The sequence below is a fragment of the Triticum dicoccoides genome, chromosome 5A, assembly GCF_002162155.2.
Source record: "Triticum dicoccoides isolate Atlit2015 ecotype Zavitan chromosome 5A, WEW_v2.0, whole genome shotgun sequence".
In the NCBI taxonomy this organism is placed as follows: domain Eukaryota; kingdom Viridiplantae; phylum Streptophyta; class Magnoliopsida; order Poales; family Poaceae; genus Triticum; species Triticum dicoccoides.
This window is the reverse complement of record NC_041388.1, coordinates 28,946,248-28,951,234: the sequence shown is the minus strand read 5'-3', so window position 1 is coordinate 28,951,234 and position 4,987 is coordinate 28,946,248.

Below are 4,987 nucleotides of genomic sequence, written 5' to 3'. Positions count from 1 at the left end.
CATTTTTCCCACCATGGCGCCTCTGCACTCCGCTTGCTGGCCGACCACCACATTTGGTTTAACGTTGAAGGTCTTCAGCCACAGGCCGAAGTGGGGCTTGATGCGGAGGAAGGCCTCGCACACGAGGATAAACACCGAGATGTTGAGGATGAAATTGGGGGCCAGATCATGGAAGTCCAGCCCATAGTAGAACATGAGCCAGCAAACAAATGGGTGGAGGGGAAATCCCAGCCCGCGGACGAAATGGGTAAGGAATACAACCCTTTCGTAGGGTTCAGGGGTAGGGATGATCTGCCCCGCGTCTGGGAGCCGGTGCACGATATCTGCGGCCAGGTATCCGGCTTCCCGGAGCTTCGTAATGTTCTCCTCTGTAACAGAGGAGACCATCCACTTCCCTCCCGCTACGGACATGTTTGGAGTAGTTTTGTGGAGGAAATGCAAACTTGGGCGCTGGAGCTCGAGTGCGCGAGAACGGATGGGCAAGGAAGAAGAAGGCGTGGGTGAAAAAGAGGAGTCCTTGTCCCTTTATAAGGGCGGAAGGAACTATGCGCCTCCCCACCTGCCTGGTAAACTCGCTTATTCCCCAAGCGCCGTGATTGATGGCGCGGTTGGGTTACCCACACCCGTATTGATGAGAATCCCGTGATAAGGGGACACGATCTCTGCTTCGACAAGACGTGCCAAGAAAACCGCCTCGCAATATGTGCAGTAGCTGGTTGGAAAAAAATAGTTCGAATAATGAATGGGCCATGGCGTGATGTCACGTTATGAAAAGTTGTCAGCAGATTAGATTTGTGGAAATATTATACTCTCTATGGTGGTATGTGGAATTTGTTTTGCAGAGCCGGACACTATCCTTGTGTTAAAAATCTTCTACGGAGTATTCGGAGGAGGAACCCGCCTTGCAATGCCGAAGACAATCTGCGCGTCGGACTCATCGTCATTGAAGCCTGGTTCAGGGGCTACTGAGGGAGTCCGTGATTAGGGGGTCCTCGGACATCCGGACTATATCCTTCGGCCGGACTGTTGGACTATGAAGATACAAGATTGAAGACTTCGTCCCGTGTCCGGGTGGGACTCTCCTTTGCGTGGAAGGCAAGCTTGGCAATTCGGATATGTACATCTCCTCCCTTGTAACCGACTCTATTTAACCCTAGCCCCCTCCGGTGTCTATATAAACTGGAGGGTTTAGTCCGTAGGAGACAACAACAATCAGAATCATAGGCTAGCTTCTAGGGTTTAGCCTCTATGATCTCGTGGTAGATCAACTCTTGTAATACTCATATCATCAAGGTCAATCAAGCAGGACGTAGGGTATTACCTCCATCGAGAGGGCCCGAACCTGGGTAAACATTGTGTCCCCTGCCTCCTGTTACCATCCGCCTTAGACGCACAGTTCGGGACCCCCTACCCGAGATCCGTTGGTTTTGACACTGACAACCGCGTCCCGGCACATCCTGTCCACACAAATGATCGCATCCTTCTCATTTGATGGGATGGTTATGACTCCTAGTGGCCCAGGCATCTTCAAGGTGTGGTAGGCATAGTGAGATGCCGCCATGAATTTAGCCAAGGCTGGGCGTCCAAGAATCCCATTGTATGGTAGGGGGAGATCGACCCCATCAAACACAATCCTCTCAGTCTGGTAGTTTAGTTCTCCCCCAAACGTTACCGGCGACATGATCTTTCCCTTAGGATGGCTCCTGCCGGGATTAACTCCTTGAAACGTGCCGGTAACTTCTAGCTCTTCCTCTACTATCTGGAGTCTGCCAATAACTGCTGGGGAAATCAAATTCAACCCGGCCCCGCCGTCCACCAGCATCTTTGTGTCCTTGAGGTTGCAAATCGTTTGGGACACCAACAATGGCAAACACCCTACCGCAGTGGTACAGCTAGGGTGATCCTCCTCGTCAAAGATGATGGGCGTATGGGACCACTTGAGCGGCTTCGGGCCACCGCTTGAGTTGTCAATGAGAGGTGTGCAAGGATGCACCCCCGTCAATGCACATGGAGTTGGTGGCCTTCTGAGACTCTTGCTCACTGGTTTCCTCTTTATCCCCTCCGTCACTCTCATCATTACAAGCTTCCTTTTCTCAGCCTCTGGCGGGTTTTCCTTGGTTTCAAAAGGGTTTACCAGGGCGATTTACTTCACCACCTCGTCCCTTACCGCCAGCAACATTCTGACCTTTTTCCTTGTCACGCCTCATATTCTGCTCTCTATCTCTTGACAAGCCGCTCAAACTTGATAAAACTTTTGAAGGTCATGGCCCTTGGTCCGATGAATCTTGTAGTACGGACCATCACCTTTCCCGGCTTTCTCGGCAGTAGCGGCTTCCCGGCAGTCAGCGCACGCGGCAGCTTCCTTGCCGGGGCCTCAGCTTTGGCCTTCTTGCCAGTACTAGGCGTACTCGATCCTTCAACAATCATCACTGCCTTATCCCTCCGCTTCTTAAGGCGCTTCTTGCTCTTCTTCTGGCTGGTTGATTCATCATCATCCTCTGAATCAACATTGGTGCAATCTTCTCTTCGGGCAACTTCCTTCCCTCCTCCATCCGAGCACACTTATCCACCAATGTATAGAGATCCTTCATAGTCTTGGGCAACCGTACATTCATCTTGGAACAGATCCGGCGGTTGCGCACATTGGACTGGAAGGCAGCTATTACAGCTGCCGGATGGATATTTGGGATATTTCTATGAACTTTGCTGAATCTCTGTAAATACTTATGGAAGGTTCCTCCTTCCTTCTATTGGAGAAGCTGCAAGTCGCTAGGCCTGTCGGGTTCTTGATGACCACCAGTGAAGGCGCCAATGAATTCATGGCATAGGTCAGCCCATGACGAAATGGAGTTCTCCGGTAGCTGCATCAGCCAAGACCTCACATTGGACTTGAGGGCCAAAGGGAAGTAGTTGGCAAACACATTCTCATCTCTTCCCCTGGCAGCCTGAACAGCGATGGTGTAGATGCTCAGGAACTTTACCGGTTCAGCCTCCCATCGTACTTCTCAAGTATCTCTAGCTTGAATGTGTGAATGGACGGCCAACGGACTTGCCGCAGCTCGCGAGTAAAGGCAGGACAGCCAACCTCGAAAGGTAGGCACCCGCCAACACCGAGCGTGGGCTCGTCGATGCAGGGGCCGTCGCACCCGTCGGTCCGACGGAGGTCGTCGCGGTGTTGCTTGACAATGACATGCGTGTCTCCTCTCCGCCTATCCCTCGGGGCTCGTCGTTGGCCCGAACGTGCTCGAGGGTCAGAAGAGGCCATCAAGACGTCGTCGGGGTCTTGATTCTGTTACGCTCGCACTGACAGCCGTGGAGGGGACTGTACCATGGGGATGGCCCCTTCCGTACGGTGAGCAGCATGGGCCGTTGTTGTCGCTTGGAGAGGTCGCGACGGGCCAGCTCGCCGTGAGCCCCCAGCTTCAGCGAAACTGAGAAGACTTTGGATGGTGGCACGCCATTCGTCCATCTGCTCGGCCGCTGGCGGAAACCTCAACAACAGTTGAACACGCACCATGGCTTCCAAAGCTATACTTGGCATGGATGATGATGAAGTCGATCACACCGCCGCTCGTCTCCTAACGGTGCCAACGGCGGCAGCACTGCGTCCTGCTGCTGCTGCGGGGCGACCACCTGGATGTGGTGTGGTGAAGGCGCTCGAGGGCCAGCGGCTCCGTTGGGCGGAACGGCTTGGTCGACCCGTCCCGGGGGAGGTGCACGCGCTGCGGCCGCACCCGTGGTAGGAGCGACCGGAGGGCAGCGAGAACCACTCCTGCTGCCATATCTTGATAGTCTCCACGAAGGCCCCTTTTGGCCAGGTGACGTTCGGAAGCTTGCTCACCATGGCACCTCCCCAGTCTGCGTGCTCCCCGTCGACCACCTTCGGCTTCACGTTGAAGACCTTAAGCCATAGGCCGAAGTGGGGGGAAGGCGGAGCAGTGCCTCACACGCGACGATGAACGCCAAAATGTGGAGGATGGAATTTGGGGCTAGATCATGGAAATCTAGCCCATAATAGAACATGAGGCTGTGGATGAAAGGGTGGAGAGGAAACCCTAGTCGGCGGAGAAAGTGGGGGATGAAGACTACCCTCTCGTTAGGCTCCAGAGTAGGGATGACCTGCTTTTTGGCAGGGAGTCCAGCGGGCGATGCCCGCGGCCAAGTACCCCGCTTCCCGGAGTTCCTCGACGTTCCTCTCCGTGACGGAGGAAGCCATCCACTTGCCATGCGAGCCGGATCCGGACATGGCTGGAGTGTTGGTGGCGACGAAAAAGATCAAAACTTGGGCACCGGATCTTGAGGATGGAAGGGCTGAGGAAGAAGGCGTGAGGTAAAAATATGGATCTTTATCCTCTTATAAAGGCAGTGAATATCAAGAGCCCCCTCACGAGCCTTAAAACTCGCCTATTCCCAAGGGGTCGTGTAAACGACACGGTTGGATTACCCAAATCCGTATTGATAAGAATCCCGCAATAAGGGGACACAATCTCTGCTATTGACAAGACGTGTAGTTTAAGACCACGCCTCGAAATGCAAAGCAGGAGACTAAAAAATGGTTCGAAATAATAATAATAAGGCCAGGCAAAACGTCTCGCCGAAAAATCTGTCAGTAGACATGACCTATTTTGTTTGAATATTTTGCCCTTATGGTCCAGGGTTGTAACTGTTATACGGAGCCAGATATAGTTCTTTTGTTCAACAGCTTTGGAGTATTCGGAGGAGGAACCCGCCTTGCAATGCTGAAGACAATCTGCACACCAGACACATCGTCATTGAAGCCAAGTTCAGGGGCTACTGAGGGAGTCCTGGATTAGGGGTTCCCCGGGTGTCCAGGCTATGTGACATGGGCCGAACTGATGGGCCGTGAAGATACAAGATAGAAGGCCTTCCCCCATGTCCGGATGGGACTCTCCTTTGTGTCTATGGCAAGCTTGGCATTCGGATGCGTAGTTTCCTTTCTCTGTAAACCGACTCTGTAGAACCCTAG